We start from the raw sequence: 21347 nt of genomic DNA on the forward strand, positions 1-21347 counted from the left end.
GCCCAGCTCTCCATGCAGTTCCTGCTCCACATTGGAGCTCACAGTGTTCAGCCCATCTCAAATCCTTTACAGTCTCTCTTCCTGGGAAGACAAGTTTTAACAAAACCACAACAACATTCATTCACATTAACAAAGCCACAACAACATTTGTACAAAATATCAGCACCACAGTCCTGCTTCCTCAATTTTCAGCAGTTCCAGCTGGTCCCTGGAAGTCCTTGGCAACTCCAGGTGGCCCTCAGAAATCTTCAGCAGCTCTTGCCGGCCCTTTGAAATCCTCAGCACCATGAGCTCCATTCTCAAAATCAAAATCACTTTATCCAACCTCCACATAACTTGCTCCAAGAAATTCTGTCTCAGTTCTCAATTCTCATTCCTCTTCTCAGTTCCTCTTAATTCTCAGTTCAGTCCAGTCCAGCAGCAGCTGCCCTGCCTCCACAATTGCTTACCCTAGAAAATTTTGACTGTCCAGCTTGTGCTATTTCTTAAATAAGGTATAGCTTCTCCCTGTTCAGCCCCTTCCTGTTACGTCAGCAACAGGGGATAATACCTTCTATTTCTTTAACAGAGGCTTAATTTGAAACTAGGTGCTAAGTACCTCTTAGCCTGGCAATACAAAGGGATCTTCAAATTTCATTACTATTACAGTAAGGAAATTTTTTCTAACAATGCAGGTCAGCACCTTCTTTGCAATTCCTAGTCCTCAAAATTTGCCTAAGTGACTTGTTATGTTAAATGACTTACTATTTACTCAGGAAATATGTATCAGAGATGGGATTTCAACCCAAATCTTTCCAATTCTACTCTGAAGTCAATTCTCTATCCACTATCTCATGCTGCCTCTCGTTAAGTAATAATTTGTTATTATAAGAGGATAATGGAAGAAATGTGAAAAGAAAAAGAAATGTGGTGCCCTCTAGCAAAGGTAGTTGGGCAGTGTTAGTTTTATTGTCATTCAGACTTGAATGAATAGATTAAAATGACTTGTAATTGACTTACAAATTGAATATGTATAAATGTGTACTTCTAAAATGTACACAAGTATTTGAAGGTCTACCCCAATATGCTTTACATTAATGATTTGCTTTAATAAAGCCTTTCTTCATAAAGAGCACAAAGGAAAACCACCCTAGTCTCTGTCCAGACTTTTCACCAGTTCTGAATATTTGATTAATGCTATTAATCAAATACTGTTACAGATAATATTATATATTGTAATATATTATATTAATAAAATAATGTAATAGGGCAGAGTTAGTGAAAAATCTACTCTATTAATGTATTCCTTCATGTAGAATATTTCATTTATTTTTAAAATAAATACTTAAGAAAATAAATACTTAAGAAAAAATCTTACATTTCTTATTTATCCTATATCATTCTGGCTGTTTCTGAAAGCACTGACCACCCAATTTAATTTGCTTCCAGACATTTCTGTTATAAAACTTCCAGGAACCATTTACAAGATTAATCCTCAAACTGTACCATGATCATGTTAGCATGGGAGGCATACAGATGACAGTCTCATCAAAATGTTGGGTGTGGGGCCATATCACAATCAGTTTCCATTACCACCACAAATAATTAACTCAATGGCTCTTTAAAGCATATACTCTGTTCAGAGCTCCCTCTTTGGAATACTGTCTGGCGCCCCCATTCAATAAGAGCCTGTGAAAAATTCCTCTAATATTCACACCAATGACAAAGCTTGTATATGACTCTTAAAAATTCATCCAATTTTAAAGTGCCAGGGACCTCTAAGGAGAACGTATCATGAGCAGATAGGTCACTTTTTCAATTTAGGAAAGAGTAAAAGGTGTAATCATAATTAACAGCCAATAGTCATCCCTTGCCCCTTTAAAAGGAAGAAGTCCTAAATTTTTTGTCTAAATTAATTCCCACTCAGTTTAATTCATTTTAAGGATTGAAATGGAGAGGCAATGCAGCATATTGTATGGAACGGTGAGCTTGGAGTGGGTAAGACCTGAATTCAAATTCTACCTTGAGTACAAACTAGCTGTGTGAACATAGACAAATTACTTGCCCTCTACCTAGAGGCTGCTGGTGGTACAGTGTATGGTGTAGTACAGCTAGGACTGGAGTCAGGAAGACATGAGATCAGAAGTGGTCCTGGGCAAATCACTTAACCTCCGCCTCAGTTTTATTACTTATAAAATGAGAATAGCACCAACCTTGCAGGGTTATTGTGAGGATCAACTAAAATATTTATAATAATGCTCAGCACGATGCCTGACACAAAGTATATTCTATATAAATGCTTATTCCATTCACCCCTCTAAACCTCTTTTTACACACTTATGAAATGCAAATAATAATAATAACACCAGAAATATTATCTCATTGGGTTGCTGCTATAAGATGTTAAATGAGGTAACACAAATAAAATATTTTGCATACCTTAAAGAGTTATATAAACAAGTAATTAAACTATAAGATATTTTAAAGTCTTTTTTTCAATTTTTACATTTATATCCCCAGTATCTAGCATACTGCTTGGCAAGAGAAGCTTTATAATGCTTATTAATTGATCATGTCAACACCATCAAATACCTATAATGCACAAAACACAATGGTAAGGATTGATCATACAAAGATCAAAACCAAGACTACTATATTCAATGAGCCCAAATTCTTCAGGAAGTGGTGGGGGCTGGGGGGTGGGAGTGGGGAAGAAGGGGGCTGGCATGAATCTACTATATGAGGCAAGTAAGTAAATACGAGGTAGAGGAGAAAGATTATTAACAACTTGGTGAAGGGGTTGAGATCAATAATTTCTTTACACAGGTGACTTGTGAGCTAAAGGAAGACAAGGATTCTGAGAACTGGAGGTGAAAAAAGAGTAAGTGAATTTCAGGAACCAAGGACTGACTGTACAAATGTTCAGAAAGAAGAGATGATTCTCCCTCTGAGACTCTGGACCCTGGAGTCACCTTGGACTCTGACTGGTGAATTTTCAATTTATCTTGCTCAGAATCGGGCTTCCATGTCACTTCCTGGAAATTTTCAAACCTTGCAGTTTGCACTCCTTCCATCATCCTCAATATCCTTATTCCTCTCCCATTGGAGTCTTGGACCTAATGCATGAACCATACTGAGTTCACAAAGGTTAGCTTTCACTTTAGTTTGCTCACATAATTTCAAGGCTATTTGCAAACCACGCCACTATGGACTTATTCTACCCCATCCCTACTCCGCCCCACCATCACCCCTAATTCAAGCTCCCTTGTAAGCATAACCTTGTTCACAAGAACATGAGCTCCTTCAGGGCAAGATGTGTCTTAATTTCTTAGTACAATGTGGTGCACATAGCACAAAATAAATAATTTTTCATTATTCATTCATTCATTAATGTACATAGTCAAGAGATGTAATCTCCACTTTGGGGAATAGCTTAAGGAACAGATTGTATAAAATATTGAATGTGAAGATGAAAGCAATATGAAATAAAGTTGGAATGATAGGTTAGATTCAGATTATAGAGGGCCTTAAAAATCAAGCTGAATATGCATTTTCTCCTAGCAAAGGGGGCCTAATGAACATTTTGAGCAAGGAAAAGATAAGGTCAGACTTGTGCCTTAGAAATATAATTTTGGAAGATATGAGTGGGAAAGAATTAAAGAGTGGAATGACTGGAAACAGGAAGATTGATTAGGAATCCAATATAATAATCCAAGCAAGATATCCTGTGGGCCTGACCTGGGATCATGATAAATGCATTCGTCCTAGAGACTCTAGGACATATGCCAGAAACAGTCCTTGGAGACAACTGTGGCTTCTGAAACTCTCAGCACACAGATGATATGGGGATCAAACAACTGGTCAGATGGAAATTACAGGGGATGGTTTGCTGGCACTAGGTGCAAGTCTCTGTGGCATTGTCCATCAGCAGTTCTTGGTCACATATCCAGGGCAAGGAGGAGAGCTAACATATGAGAGTTTGTGGTCACAGGGGAGTGAGGTCCCTGATCAAGGTTCTGGATCAGAAAAAAGTACTGTGGTCACTCAGAAACCAGAGCACAGGGCAGAAGAGCAGTGACCACACTTATGCTTAGATGATACAACCTTAAAAGAACTGAAAACTTACAGACCCTCAGAATTAACTTTGAAAACAGCAGCATGAAAAACTTTAAGCTTGGAACAGTGTCCCACCCACCCTGGGAGCAGAACCCAATTATAACATAAAGTTAAAAGTCAAGAAATAGGAGAGGGAAATGAGCAAACAATAACAATCACAATAAAGAACCTGAATATAAATATAAATAAGAATGGAAACAGTTTAACTTGTTCTTTTATGATTACCTTTTCAAGTTTACCTTTTTATGCTTCTCTTGAATCTTCTGTTTGAAGGTCAAGCTTTTTATCAAGCTCTGGTCTTTTCATCAGGAATGCTTAAAGTCCTCTACTTCATTAAATACTATTTTTTCCTACTCAGGATTTTACTGAGTTTGTTGGGTAGGTGACTTTTAAAAGCAATCCTAGATCCTTTGCCCTCCAGAGTATTACATACCAAGCCCTCTGATTATTTAACATAAAAAGTGCTAAATCTCAATTAATCTTGACTGTGGTTCCAAAATATGTTAATTGTTTCTTTCTAGATGCTATAGTATCTTCTCCTTGAGCTGGGAACTCTGGAATTTGGCTATATTATTCCTGGGAGTTTTAATTTGGGGATCTCTTTTCAGGAGAAGATCTGTAGATTCTTTCAATTTCTATTTTGCCCTCTGGTTCTATGACATTGGGACAGTTTTCCTTGATAATTTCTTGAAATATGATATCTAGGCTCTTTTTTTTCATCATGGCTTTCTGGTAGTCCATTAATTTTTAAATTAGCTCTCATGGATCTATTTTTCAGGTGAGTTGCTTTTTATGATGCATTATTTCATGTTTTTCTTTTTTTTATTCTTTTGATTTTCTCTTATTATTTCTTGATGTCTCATGGAGTCATTAGATTCCACTTGCCCAATTCTAATTTTTAAAGAATTATTTTCTTCAGTGAGGTTTTGTACCTTTTTTTTTCATTTGGGTAATTGTGCTTTTTAAGTAGTTTGTTTCTTCATTCAATTTTTGTTCCTCCTTTTCCATGTGATCTCTTCTGCTTTTAAAGGAGGTCTTTTCTTCAGCAAATTGTTGTGCCTTTTTTACCATGCTGTTAATTCCCTTCTCCTAATTTTCTTGGATTATTTTCATTTCTTTTCCCATTTTTTCCTCTACCACTCTAATATTTTTCTTTAACTCTTCCAGTAATTATTGCTGCTTTGGATCCAATCAGCTCCCTTCTTTGAGGCTTTGACTGTAGCTGTTTTCATATTATTGTTTTCCTGAGTTTATATCTTGATCTTCCCTGATAAAGTGGCTTTTTATGGTCAAGTCCTTCTTTTATTGCTTGCTTATTTTCCACGTCTATTTCTTAACTTAAAGGGAAGGGAAAGAAAAAGATTAGATAGATAAATAGATAGATAGATAGATAGATAGATAGATAGATAGATAGATAGATAGATAGATAGATGGATACATACATACATACCTAAATACATACATACATACATATAAATGTATTTGTATGTATATACTTATTGTTGATTTGAACTCTGCCAACTCCTTTATTTGACTATCCATGGAGAACCTATAAGCTGTCTTTCAATTGAATTACAAATTCTTCCTTTCCTTTGTTTTCATTTGTTACCAGAAAAGTATCTCATATTTACAGTATTGATAACTAAGCAAACTTTATAAACAGATAAAAACATGTGATTCTTTTTAAAATATATTTTCTTTCAACTATTAATTATTTTTCTCCCTCCCTAGATTTCCCACTGGAACAAAATGAAAAATACTTGTATTATGTGAGAATAGGTAAGGAAAATAAATTCCCACATTGGTTGCATCCATTAACACTGCTTCATTCTGCCTATTAGTACATTATCTCTCTGTCATGTCATGGGCAGTATTCTTTATCATCTATCCTCTGTAATTCTGGTTGATTATTGTATTGATCAGAGTGATTACATCTTTCATAATTATTTGTTTTTACAATAGTGATAAAACTTGCTCTCCTAGCTCTATTTAGTTCACTCTGCATCAGTTTAAGCTAGTCTTCCTAATTTTCTCTGAAACTCTCTTTATTTCTTACTGTACAATAGTACTTCTACTTCATAATAGAATAAAAATGTGTGATTCTTAGCATCTTCTATTTTGTTTTTTTTGTTTTGTTTGTTTTTCCAGCCTCTCAATTACTGTTACTGTAGAAGAGTGAAAATGAGCATATTTTATATTTTTATTTTTTCATGGCCCATCATGGCCAAAGAGCTCATTACCAAGTGAACTTCTCTGCACTTAGTTAAGACTAGTCCTTAGAATTCCTTCAATTCCTAAAAAGTTTGTTGTTGTTGTTATTGTTGTTTCCACATTTTGAGCCAAAATCTTCCTTTCTCTAATTTCTACCCAGTAATCTTAATTTTGACATCTGAGGATTATAAAACAAGTTTACTCTCTCCTTCATCTGATGAAGAAGCTTAGGATGAGGAAGACTCATGGAGGGAAGAACAATTCTGTCTTGATATGTTTAAAATGAGCTAGTAATGGAGCATTTAAGCATCTTTTAAAATAAATGGCATGTTTTGATCATGAGAAACATAGTTTATAAGAAGTATGATAGTACAGATGGTGTTATTATTGATTCTGTAGTCTTGAAATCACAAAACTTATTTAATTGTTCACAGATAACACAACCTGTCAAAACTTAGAAACTCTGACTCTATAGTGATTTAAAGAAATAAATCACAAAAGTCAGGCAGCTTTTTGTAAATGTCATAGAATAATATTATCAACAAATCTATTCTGTGTTAACATCTACTAGGGAAACGTCCAAATGTGACAACTATGAGGGTGTCAGCCTCCTGTGACACTATTTAAAATGCTACAAGGAGACTGTCTCTCACAATGTCTTACAGTGCTTGTTAGTAACAGAGGCCCTAAATTCCATGGTAGACTCAGAATCTGGTAAACTCAAGTGAATTTGGGGTGGGCTCCAAGGAACTGAGTGTGCCCAAAATGGCCTCTGAGGAAGAAAAAAAAATACCACCACAATATGTAAGTTCCTGGATAAATCGGAAAGAGTCAGGGTTTCTGCCCAACCCTTTTTTTGTTGTTTTGTTTTGTTTTGTTTAATTGAATTGAATTTGTGATGCAATTATTTTTCACTTTTCAAATCCATATCTATACTTTTTATATATATCATATCTACACCTGTTACATTAAGTTAACTTGGAAAGTTAACCATCACGTGGAAACTTGACATTGATCTAATTCATCTCACCAAGATAGACAGTCAAGTCAGAAAATTCAGGATTCAGATTAAAATAATTGAGTTTGGAAGTTTAATTATGTGATGTATAGTAAACAGCAATCAATGTAATTGGCTAATTGTTAAATTTCCACTTCTCTTTGTGCCTGGCTATGTTTTGATTTGACCAAACATCTAGAATGCAACAAGGTCAAATTGTTCAGTTCAATCATCATTCTTACTGGTATAGTTAGGTACATAATTGATCAGTAGATAATCTTAGTCCAAGGCAAAGCCATTGATTCTTCTATGCTGTGATATGCTTTTTTCTTGTTAATAATCATTAATTAATTAATCACTCCACTTTGCATCTTCTGCCCTACCTGGTTTCAACTCTATGCTAATAATTCAAGTCTTAATTGACACCACCTCTGTTAGCCTCCTTGCCCCTATGTCTGGAAGGTTGCAGGGAAGAATATCAAATTCTTCCAAATGCCTTTCTTTCTAGCAGGCAGAAAGTGGACTTTCTAGCTCATTCAACTCTGTATCTCCTGCACTGCCTCATTTAAATCCTAAGAAAAAAGATTCTCTTGCCATGGTGTCCCATCACCCCTTTTTCCTGCCATCTTTTTTTCTCCCCCCTCAATTAGATTGCAAATTCCTTGAGACAAAAACTATCTTTCTTTTTACTAATTGCATTCCTTGTGCTTTGCATGGCATCTGGCATGGTATCTGATGCTTAATAAATGTTTATTGAATTGATAATTTACCTGAAAGTTTCACAAAGTATTAGCATTGTGGCTATTATTACACTAAATATCACCATTTATTTCTTTCTTCAAAATACAATAGAACACATTCTTCTTATAGATCATAAATTTTGAGTCTCATAAACTGAATAAACTTATTTCAATGCCTTATCATGGCATGAGGATGAAGAAACCTGGGTTGTTCAAAACAATTTTAGAAGAACCTAAGCTCCAGTACCAACCTCTAAAAGATTTGAAGTGATCTTGACAGCAAATATTTTCTATTATCTGAGGAGTAACCTAGATAAGAATGAAGAAAAGTGTCAGCAGTGACCATGAGTTATAATAAAAGTCCTTTGCCTTACTTTTGCAATGAAAAGAAAAATGGTGGGGGTGGGGCAGGTGGGGAATGCTTGAATCTCATTCACATATTAATTGGTACAAAGAAAGAACACACACACACACAAACAAAAACACAATTGGTGATAAAAATCTATCTTACCCAACAGGGAAGTAGGTAGGGAATAAAAGAAAGGGAGGGGTGATAAAAGGGAGGATGGATAAAAGAAGGCAGTGGTTAAAAGCAAAACAGACTTTAGGAGAGGGACAGGATAAAGATAGATAAACAGAAGAAAAGAGGATGAAGGGAAACATACAGCTAAGTAACCATAAAGGAATGTGACTGGAAAAAAAACTCACCCATTTAGAAGTAAATTGTAGAATGGATTAGAAACCACAATCCAACAACATGTTGTTTAAAATAAAAACACTTGAAACAGAGAGACACCCATGGAATAAGGGGCTGAAGCAGAATCTGTTATTCTTCAGCAGAAGTAAAGAAAAAAAGGCAGGAGTACCAATCATAATCTCAGAAAAGCAAAAACAAAAATAAATTTAGTTAAAAGGGATAACTAGGGAAACCACATCTTGCTAAGGACTCCAGAGAGTGAAGTGAGATTAATTCAAAACATATATAAGCCAAATGGTATAGCTTCTAAATCCTTATAGAAAAAGTTAAATCAATTATAGGAGGAAATAGACAGTAAAACTATACTAGTAGAGGACCTCAACTTTGACCTCTCAGAGCCAAATACATTTAATCATAAAAAACAAGAAACAATGAAATGAATAGAATCTTAGAAAATTGTATGATAAGCCTCTGGAGAAAACTGGATGGTAATAGATAGGAGTAGAGTTCTTCTTAGTTGTATATGCCATCTTCACAAAAATCAACCATGTCTTAGGGCATAAAAACTTCACAACCAAATGCAAAAAGGCAAAATATTAAATGTACCCTTTCAGATCATAATGCAATAAAAATTATCATTTATAAAAGGCTATAGAAGGAGAGATTAAAAGTTAATTGGGCAGGGCAGCTAGGTGGTGCAGTAAATAGAGCACGGGCCTAGAGTCATGAGGACCTGAGTTCAAATTTGGCCTCAAACACTTAACACAAAACTAGTTGTGTGACCTTGGGCAAGTCACTTAACCCCAATTGCCCTACCTTCCCCCTTCCAAAAAAATGTTATTTTGAAACAAAATAATCTAATCCTAGAGAATGAGTGGGTCAAAGAATTTTTTTTTTAAATCAATAATTTCATTAGGGAGAATGACAAAAGCTCACCCAAGAAAATCATTAAAAAAAATTTAAATGGTGCAAAGGGAAGCTAATGACTCCATGAGATATCAAGAAACAGTAAAACAAAGTCAAAAGAATTTTAAAAATAGAAGGAAATGAGAAATAGCTCATATGAAAGGGAAAAAACTGATCTGAAAAATAGATCTAGGATAGATAATTTAAGAATTATTGGATTACCTATAAGCAATGAACAAAAAAAAAGAGCCTATAAATTATATTTCAATAAATTATCAGGAGAAATTCCCATAATATACTAGAAACAGAGGATAAAATAGAAATTGAAAGAATCCACTGATTACCACCTGAAGAAGATGCCCAAAAAGTTCCTAGGAATAACAAGGCCAAATTTGAGTGGTCTCACGTCAAAGAGAAAATGCTTCAAGCAACTGGAAAAAAAACTATTTTAATATCATGGAACCAGAGTTAGGATTGCATAAGATTTAACATTTTCAACATTAATGGATCAGAGGGCTTTGCATATTACATTCCAGAAAGCAAAAAAGCTGGGATTATGTAACAAAACTGAATATTATATTTCAGGTGAAAATAGATATTTAATGTAATTGAGAACTTTTAAACTTTCCTGATGAGAAGACCAAATCTAAAGAGAAAATTTTACTTTAAAACACAAGGTTTAAGAGAAGTATAGAAAGGTAAATATGGAAGAGAAATCACAAGGAACTCACTAAGGTTACACTGCTTATCTTTCTATATGAGAAGATAATAAAAGTGTCTTCTATGCTTTTTATCATTATTTAATTATTTATTTAGCAAATTTATCAATATGTTGGAAGTTAGAAAGATTCTGCATAAAAAGAGGATATGGGAGTGGGTTCATTATGCTTTTTAAAATGTGTGAATGAGAAAGAGGGATGCCTAGGGACAAGGGGAAAGGGAGAAATAGAACAAGGAAAATTACCTCACATAAAAGAGCTGCAAAAGAGTTTTTATAGAGAAGATAGATTAATTTGTGAACTGTTTTAATTTCTCTATCTCAAGGGAGAGATTTCTAGCTGCTTCTTCTAGTACAGCAATCCCTATATATGCTATTAGGGACCAAAGATATTTTATTCCATTTTCAGGGTTGTTTTACAGGACTTTAGATTGAAGTTAGGGTTTCTTCTCTTTTTTGATGCCTATGTCATCATGCACCTAGATTTCTGGTAGATTTTTTTCCCTACTATTCTTATGATATGCTTAAAGACTGAAACTGATAGAGCCAAACAGCTAATTCCACAGGCACCAAACCAATTGAGGGGTAGAGAGGAGTAGGCTTTATCATTAGAAATTTAAAAAAAAATTACCTAGGTTCATCAGACCCCCATGAGACTTTGGAAGGATAAAGTTTATATCCACCATAGAGTTTTTCAAAGAATTGTCATGTTTTATAGTATTAGTTTTGGCCACCCAGTTACTTCTAACAGAGTCCACAATTCCTTGTGTACCAAAATGGCCCCCATTATGAACAGACAGACAAGCCTGGTGATAGAGGCTCTGGAGAAGGAGTGATTTGCTTTCCATAGTTACCCAGATCCCTTCTAGTTGATGGCATGGAAACATTCTTTCCATCTTGAAGTTTCAGAGACATTGTAAGGCACAGGTCATCATTAACTAATAGAAAAAAAGGTAAAACACATGAACAGGGCCCTCAAGGGCAGTGAGTTTTGTAGCTGAATCAGCACTGTTATTGCCTCCTTCATGAAATAGGATCAGTTCCACTGACGTGGGCAGGACAATTACCAGTGCCCTATCATCACCAGCCTACCACCAGGAAGCATCAGAGCAGGCAAGAGATCTTTCATAAAATTTAAATTTGTAATGACCCTACCAGACATGGTCAAGAAACCCCCTTGCAACCAAAGCATCCTAATATCATGACAGACCCCAAATGAATATTTTTGAGTCAATATAAATTACGGGTTTTTCTTTCTGTTGGCAAGGTGATATTCTTGGGTGAAAGTCAGAGACTTTGCAGCTTAGATGCTGAGGTTAGAAGGCAGAGAGGCCACCCAGTGTCATGGTCAAAGACCACAGCAATACCTGTGTAGCAAACACAATCTCTCATAAAAGACCAGTCAGTATACAAAATATAATCAGGATTTTACAAGGGGGTTGCAGAAAGATCATCATGAGGTTTTTCAGTCATGTCCACTGTAGAGGTACAATAGCTCCCTTGTAACTGGCAAATCAGAAAACAATGTAGTGGGAATTAGAACGCCACATAATTTGAGAGTGATGTTCTCTTTACTCAGTAAGGTCATTTTGTACTTGGCATGTCTCTGGTCAGAAAAGGCCTGAGTTCAGTGGTGAAGTAAGAGAGCTTCATCCTCATGGGGACACTGCACCAAGGAGCTTCCAGAATCAGATTATAAACCTTCTCCATCAAAAGAGCAGTGGCAGCCAGTCGGCAGACACAGCAGAGTGCCAGCAGTCAAAACACCCAGTTGAGTAGAATAAGTTACTGGTCTCTAATCAGCCTGAAGTTTTGGGTCAGGACACCAGAAGTAACCATATCCCCCATTTCCCCTGCATTTTTTTTAAGTATAACTTAATGTAATCTGGGAATCCCAGGGCAGGAGATGACAAGAGTCTTCTTGAGACCTGCAAGGGCAGAAGAGCTTTTGATAGTTAAGCTGCAAAGCTGTAACAGAGTCTTTAGTCAAAGAAACAAAGGGTTTAATAATCTCACCATAGGATGGGATCCACTATAGATGATAACCAGATAACCCAAGGGTAGTATGCAATTGTTTCTTGATCATAGCAATAGAAAGTTTCCACATATCCTGCACAAACTTAGAGTAAACAAAGCAGACACCAGCAGACAGAATGAAACCAAGATACTCTACCTGGGGGAGACATCTCTGAATTTTTACTTAGAGACTTTATGTCCCTTTTGATGGAATTGAAGAAGATGATGGCTGTCTTCCTGACAGATCTTGGCATTTGGGGCCAAGAGTAAGAGATCATCAATATACTGGATCAGATATGAGTGCCTGAAAGTGATGGAAACTAAATCTTGCTGTAAGATTTGAAAAAACAGGATAGGACTTTTTATGTACTCAAAGTAAATGAGTCTAAGTCTCTTGTTCTATCAGGTAAAGGCAAATAGTTATTGATGTCTGGTTGAATGATGATGCTTTTAAAAAAGGCCAAGGAAAAATCTATCACAGTAAAACAGGTGGCCTCACAGGAACTGAAAAATTGTGGTAGCACGGTTGGGCACCACTGGGTACCTGGGGATAACATAAGAATTTACCATGCTCAAATCCTGTACAAAGTAATAAACAGCTTTGCCATCTGGAACTGTTTTTTTTTTTAACAGGGAAGATTGATGTATTACAACAGGATTTACATGGAACAATAATACTCGATTCCTCGGAGAAACAATAATGGGCGAAATACTTTTGATGAACTCCCTGGACAAAGGATATTGAGAAACAGATGGTAGAAGGCCTCTCTAAGTCTTGAATGTTACAGAGACAGCAGGTTTTAACAATTCCACATCTAAGGATGTAGTTGCCCATAGTGAATCAGGGATGCCAAATGGAATCCTTGTACCATAATCAGGGGACTCTTGGGCATGCTGAACCAATCAACATAGGGAACAAAGAGAGGGATTTTTCCAGGTGTTACAGGAATAGAGATCCCTCAAAGGAACAGGAAATAATGGCTCTCAGTTTACAAAGGAGATCTTGTCCCAACAAATTTACTGAGGATTTGAGCATGAGGAGAAAGGAGTGTTCAACAGAAAGAGGACCAATGAATACCATATGATGAGACAATCTTGTAACACTATGAGGTTTTCTGAGACACCAACAACATTCACAGATTCAATAGACATCAATTAGATTCTGGTTTACTCATTAAAACTGAATTTGAAACAGCAGAAGTAGCAATCATGATGTCTAACAAAGCAAAAGCAGAAAAGATCTAATTAAAAGAGATAAGCAGGGAAACTACATCTTGCTAAAAGGTATGACAGACAATGAAGATATCAATATGAAACATTTATGCAACAAATAGTATAGCAACTAAATTCTTAAAGGAAAAGCCAAAGGAGTAATATGATAAAATGGACACTAAAACCACATTAGTTGGGGACCTCAACTTGCCCCTTTGAGAACTAGATGAATCTAACCAAAAATAAACAAAAAAGAAGTTAAGGAAATGAATAAAATTTTAGAAAAGTTAGCTATGATAGACCTTGGGAAAAAACTGAATGGGAAAAGAAAGGAATATGCCTTTTTTCTCAGCCTACACAAAAACTGACCATGTATTAGGGAATAAAAACCTCATAACCAAATGCAGAAAAGCAGAAATATTAAATGCATCCTTTTTAGATTATAATGCAATAAAAAGTACATTCACTAAAGGGCTATGGAAAGATAGATTAAAAATTGATTGGAAACCAAACAATATAATCCTATAGAATGAGTGGGTCAAAGAACAAATCATAGAAATAATCAATACTTTCATTAAAGAGAATGACAACAATTAGACAATCTACCAAAATTGATGAGATGAAGCCAAAGAAATAATTGGGAAATTTTATATCTTTAAATATATCAATAAAATAGAAAAAGAGCAGATCAGTAAATTGGGCATGCAACTGAAAAAAAAAAACTAGAAAAAGAACAAATTAAAAACCTCCAGTAATACATCAGATTGGAAATCCTGATAATCAAAGGAAAGAATAATAAAATTCAAAGTAAGAAAATCATTGAATTAATAAATAAAACTAGGAGCTGGTTTCATGACATAAATCAATAAAACAGACAAATCACTGGTTAATTTGATTTTTTTTAAAGAAGAAAACCGAATTATTGGTATCCAAAAATGAAAAAGATGAACTCACTACCAATGAAGAGGAACGTAAAGCAATTACTAGGAGCTATTTTGCCCAATTATGTCAATAAATCTGACAATCTAAGTGGAATGATAAATATTTTCATAACTATAAATTGCTCAGATTAACAGAAAAGGAAATACAATACTTAAATAACCCCATCTTACAAAAAGAAATTGAATAAGCCATCATTGAACTCTCTAAGAAAAAAACCCCCAGGAAAAGAAAGATTCACAAATGAATTCTACCAAACATTTAAAGAACAATTAATTCCAATACTATGTAAACTCTTTGGGAAAATAGGTAAAGAAGGAGTCCTTTGAAATTCTTCTTATGACACAAAGATAGTGCTGATACCTAAACCAGGAAGAACCAAAACAGAGAAAGAAAACCAAAGATAAATTCCCTATTGAATATTAATGCATAAATTTTAAATAAAATATTAGCAAGGAGATTAAAGCACTTTATTACAAAGATCATATACTACGACCAGGTGGGATTTATACCAGGAATTCAGGGTTGGTTCAATATTAGGAAAACTATCAGAGTAATTAACCATGTCACTAAGAAGACCAACAGAAACTGTATGATTGGGTCGGCTAGGTAGCGCAGTGAATAGAGCAACAGCCCTGGAGTCAGGAGGACCTGAGTTCAAATCCTGCCTCAGGCACTTGACACACTTACTAGCTGTGTGACTTTGGGCAAGTCACAACCCCAATTGCCCTTCAAAAAGAAAAAAAAAACATATGATTGTTTCCATAGAAGCAGAAAAAGCTTTTGACAAAAGAGAGCATAGGAATAAAGGGACTTTTCATCAAAATGATAAAAAGTATTCATCTAAAGCATCAGTAAGGATTATCGGTACTGAGGATAAGCTAGAATTCTTCCCAATAAGATCAGGGAGAAAGCAAGATTACCTACTATCACCACTATTATTTAAAATTGTACTAGAAATGTGATAACAAGAAGAAAAGAAAAATAAATTGAAGGAATTCAATGAGGAAATAAAACTATAACTCTTTACAGATGATATGGTGGTATATTTAGACAATCAACTCAAAAAAACTATTTGAAATCATTAACAATCTTCTTTCACAACAATTCCTAACATGGAAACATGTTTTACATGATTGTGCATACACACACACACACACATACAAAACTGCTTGCCATCTTAGGAGGGAGAGAAATGAGAGAAAGTAGGGAGGGAAAGAGAAAATTTGGAACTCAAAAATTTATTTTAAAAAGTAATGTTATAAATTTTCTTTACATATAAATGGAAAAATAAAATCCTTTTTAATATTTGTTTGTTTATATAATCCCTAATGATAGACTGAAATTTGATTACACCTGCTTCTGGATTGTCATGAAATTTGAAAGTGTCTCTTCTCCAGGTATAAAGATCAGAGGGACTGAAAGACTAAAGATTCCTGGTCATGGTCAGACTGTGATGAATTAAGCATGAGCCTTTCTTGAAGAGGAAAGACACCAGTTATGGGACTACAGTGTCCTAGAGAAATTAAATCTCCAGGCAATTCAGGAGGAAAATAGGATGAGGGTACAGAGGGTAGGGAAGGTGAGGCAGGGGTAGCAGACAAGAGAGTAGCTGGCAGGAGTTGCAAAGGAGCAGGGGAGGGAGCAGACAGGTTTGTCTGACATATGGTATCAGAAAGGGATGTCCGGCAAAAACAATATTCCACCTTGTTTTGATGTTTATCTCCTATGACTAGCCTTTTAAATATTTTCATTTATGATACTCAAAGAAGCCTTGGGGAAACATTGGTATTTATCTTCACATATTTGGGGTCTACCATGTAAAAGTTCAAGAATTGGGATTTTTTTTTTGTTTAGTTTGGATGTATATAGAAGAACCAGATGAAAATTGCCGCCAGGCAATCAAGATTGATTTCAGAAAGTTCCTATCAACTAGAGCTATAAACAGAAAGGGCTTCATCAGTAGGTAGTGTGTTTTTGTTTTTGTTTTTTAGTACAGTTCTTCAGGTAGAGTCTAGATAACTACATGCCAAACATATTGTAATGGACTGGATTAAGGTCTCTTTTTCCTCTAAAATTCTGAGAATCTATGATCTTTGGGAAAATGTTGACTAGAATCTAATGGTATAAGAAGGAATGCTGAATTTTAAGCAACACAAACGGTAAGCATACCCAAACTGAGGAGAGCAAACACATCACAGACCCGTTACAATATCAAAATACTGACATCAAATCAGACTATTAGATTTAGAAGTCATTAGAACCAATCCATATATGAAACAGGTATTCCTTCTTTATCATTCTTGACAAGTATTCACACTCTGAATGAAGAAATGGAGAGCTCACTACCTCCCAAGGCAAATTATCTACTTTGGACAATGATTAATGTTTAAGTTTTTTTTTGTTCTTACATATGAAGACAAAATCCATTAATAAGCTTCTTTGCAATTATTTGCTTGTCCCACCTCTAAGGACCAAGTAGATCAAGCCTAATTCCTTTCCTACATGTCCTTCAAGATTCTTGACAGGAGATAAAACCGTAAAATTTTACATTTTCCAAGTGTACTTAAAGAGGTCAATAATACAAACATCTAAATGTTTGAAACAGACTGCCTCTGTCTTATCAATTTCAGAATCTTTGCCAGTGGAAAGGGGGGAAAGGAATTAGTTAAGTCCTTTCAACAAACATAATTTCATTTGATTCTCACAACAACCCAAAGAGTAAGGTTAAGTGACGTGCACAGCATCACATAGACACAGAAAGTTGCAAACCCAATATAAACTCAGCTCTTTCTGATTCCAGAAGCAGCATTCTATCCTCTGTACCACCAGCTTCCTCTTGCTATGTAGCATCTATTAGATTGGTATGTGGACTTTTGAAAAATCACCAGAATCACTGAGAGTCACCACTTTTTTATATTTATTTAATATTCAATTTCCCCCTAGTTACTTGCAAAATAATTTTTAACAACTGTTTCTAAAACTTTGAGTTCCAAATTCTCTCCCTTTATCCCTCCCCACAGCCCCTCATTGGGAAGGCAAGAAATTCCATTTAGGTTATATATGTGTAGTCATGCAAAACATATCCATAATAGTCATGTTGTGAAAGGAAACAAACTAAAAAAGACTCAAGAAAAATAAAGAGAAAAAAAGTTGTTTCAATTTATATTCAGACACTATCAGTTCTTTTTCTGGGGTTGGATAGCATTTTTCATCCTAAGTCCTTCAGAGCTGTCATGGATCATTGTATTGCTGACAATAGCTAAGTCATTCAAAGCTGGTCATCTTACAATATTGCTGTTACTTTGTGCCTGGTACATTTCACTTTGCATCAACCCATGTAAGTCTTTCCAGGTTTTTCTGAGAGCATCCTGTTCATCATTTCTTATAGTATAATAGTATTCCATCATACTTACATACTAAATCTTATTCATCTATTTCCCAATTAAAGGGATGCACTTCAATTTCTCATTTTTACCTCCAGGAAAGAACTATTATAAATATTTTTGTAAATATAGGTCCTTTTCCTTTTTTATTCCTTTTGGGATAAAGACCTAGTAGTGGTATTGCTATGTCAAAGGGTATGCACTTTGGCCATAGCTCCAAATTGTTCTTTAGAATGGTTTAATCAATTTACAACTCCAGCAATAGTATAATAATGTTTCATTTTTCTCACATCTCCTCCAACATTTGTCATTTACCTTTTCTGTGCTATTATCTAATCTAATAGGTATGAGGTAGTACCTCAGAATTGTTTTAATATGTATTTCTCCAACCAATAGTGATTTAGAATTTTTTATATGGCCATAGATAGCTTTAATTAAAGCATCTGAAAACTGATTATATCTATTGATCATTTATCAATAATTGTATAATGATTCTTATTTTTATAAATTTGACACAGTTTTCTGTTTGTTAAAGAAACTAGGCCTTTATCAGAGAAACTTGTTTTAGATTTTTTTTTCACAATTACTATTCCCTACTATATTTAGCTCCATCCTATTGCCCTTATCCCCATTTATTTTATTCTTTCTCCTTTCACCCTGTCTCTCCTCAAAAGTGTTTTGCTTCTGAACACCCCTTCCCCCAATTTGCCCTCCCTTCTTTCACCCACCCCTCTTTTACCTTTTCCCCACTACTTTCCTGTAGGGTAAGAAAGATATCCACACCCAATTGAGTGTGTATATTATTCCCTCCTTAAGCCAATTCCAATGAGAGTAAGGTTCACTTGTTCTCTCACCTCCCCCCTCTTAGTCTCCCCAGTAAAATCTTTTTTCTTGCCTGGTTTATGTAAGATGACTTACCCCATTCTATCTCTCCCTTTCTCCTTCTCCTAGCACATTCCTCTCTCACCCCTTAATTTTATTTTTTAGATATCATCCCTTCCTATTCAACTCACCCTCTGCTCTCTGTCTATATCTATATTCCCTCCAACTACCATCATAATGAAAACAGTCTCATGAGTTATAAATACATCTTTCCATGTAGGAACATAAACAGTTCAACTTTAATAAGTTCTTTATGATTTCTCTTTCCTGTTTACCTTTTCATGCTTTTCTTGAGTCTTATATTTGAAAGTCAAATTTTCTATTTAATTCTGCTCTTTTCTCAAGAATATTTTAAATTCCTCTACCTCATTGAATATTTATTTTTCCCCTCATGGATCACACTCAGTTTTATTGGGTAGGTAATTCTTGGTTTTAATCCTAGTGCCTTTGACCTCTGGAATACCATATTCCAAGTCCTCTAATCCTTTAAGGTAGAAGTTGCTAAATCTTTCACTATCCTGATTATGGTTCCATGATACTTGAATTGTTTCTTTCTGGCTGCTTGCAATGTTTTCTCCTTGACCTGTGAACTCTGGAATTTGGCTATAATATTCCTGGCACTTTTTATTTTGGGGATCTCATTTAGGAGGTGATCAGTGGATTCTTTCCATTTCTATTTTACCCTCTGGTTCTAGAGTATCAGAGCAGTTTTCCTTGATAATTTCTAGAAAGATGATGTCTAGGCTCATTTTTTGATCATTGCTTTCAAGTAATCCAATAATTCTTAAACAGTCTCTCCTGGATTGATTTTCTAGGGCAGTTGTTTTTCCAATGAAATATTTCATACTGCCATCTATTAATTTCATTCTTTTGGTTTTGTTTTATAATTTCTTGATTTCTCATAGAATCATTAGCTTCCATTTGATACATTCTAATTTTTAAGGAATTATTTTCTTCAGTGAGCTTGTGGACTTCCTTTTCCATTTGGCTGATTCTACTTTTTAAGACATTCCTCTCCTTGTTGGTTTTTTTAGACCTCTTTTGCCATTTGGTTTAGTCTATTTTTAAGGCATTATTTTCTTCAGCATATTTTTGGGTCTCCTTTGCAAGCTGTTGAGTTGTTTTTCATGATTTTCATACATCACTCTCATTTCTCTTCCCAATTTTTCCTCTACTTTTCTTACTTGATTTTCAAAATTCTTTTTGAGCTCTTTCATGACTTGTGACCAATTCATATTTCTCTTGGAGGCTTTGAAATTTGTTGTCTTCTGAGTGTATATTTGGATCTTCCTTGTTACTAAAGTAAATTTCTGTAGTCTGAGGTTTTTTTCCTATTGTTTTCTCATTTCCCCAGCCTATTACTTGATTTATTAACTCTTAGTTAAGGTAGGGCTCTCCTTCCAGTGTGGAGGACATACTGGCCCAAGCTTCAGGGATTTTGTGCAGCTATTTTCAGAGATACTTCTAGGGACCTATAAGTTTTCAGTTCTTCCCATGTGGTTTGATCTAAGGAGGGTGTTTACTCCTCTCCTGGTCTATGAGTGACCAAAACATTCTTTTCTGTCCTAGAACTATGAGGAGGGTTCCCTATCTACTGCTGCCACAAGCTCTGCTATGCCAATGTTCCTCCTTGACCCAGGACTACCACCCAGACCAAGTATGAGCAAAACAACAGAGTCTTGCCTCAGTACCAGCAAAGAGTCTCCAGTAACCTCTTTCCGAGCAGTTATTTTATCCCTTTACCAACTGTGGGGTGAGATCTTGGGAAGCAGCTGCTGCTACTACTGCTGTCCCCTCCCCCTCCTCATCCCTGCCCCCACTGCTCCTGATTCAGTGACTCCCAAGGCCTGCTCTTGGTTTGCTGGGGTCAGGACTGGACTGTGCTTCTCTCTCTCACCCAGGTCTGACAGACCTTTCCTACTGACCTTCTAAGTTGTCTTTGGCATTTGTATGTTAAGAAGTATGGAAATCACCACAGCTGCCAGTGATTCAGTCTTCTGAGGCCTGCTCCAGGTTTGCTGGGGCCCAGTCTGCTGGCACGACCTGTGCTGGACTACTTTCCTCTCTCAGTCTGGTGCAACAGACCTTTCCTGTCAACCTTCCAGGATGTCTTGGGCTAGAAACTTGTTTCACTCTGTCTTTTTGTGGGTTTTGCTGCTCTAGAATTGGTTTAGACACTTTTTACAGGTATTTGGAGGGGTTTGGGGGAAAGCTCAGGAGATTACCTGCCTTCACTCTGCCATCTTGGTTCTGCCCTGTTATTACTTTTTCAAGCATAAAAATGTTCAAAAATTTAAACAAAAGAAGCATTCTGACAGCAAGTGTTCTGTCTGAAAATGTGAAGGAGAGATTTTGACTTAAAAATACAAGTAATAGAAAAGAATATGTACCAATATTCTTGAAATAATAAAATGATGAAACATTAAACTGCTTTCCTGAGAAATGGTCTATTCCTTGAGCAGGGAAAAAGTCTACTGAACAACAATTGTGTCAAGCAATTTTTTTGTCTCATGTGTACTTCAGCCCTTTACATTACTCTAGAGTGGCA

This window comes from Petaurus breviceps, unplaced genomic scaffold (assembly GCF_028583685.1).
Source record: "Petaurus breviceps papuanus isolate PSGF00001 unplaced genomic scaffold, PetGlider_PUasm1.0 90734, whole genome shotgun sequence".
Classification (NCBI taxonomy): Eukaryota; Metazoa; Chordata; class Mammalia; order Diprotodontia; family Petauridae; genus Petaurus; species Petaurus breviceps.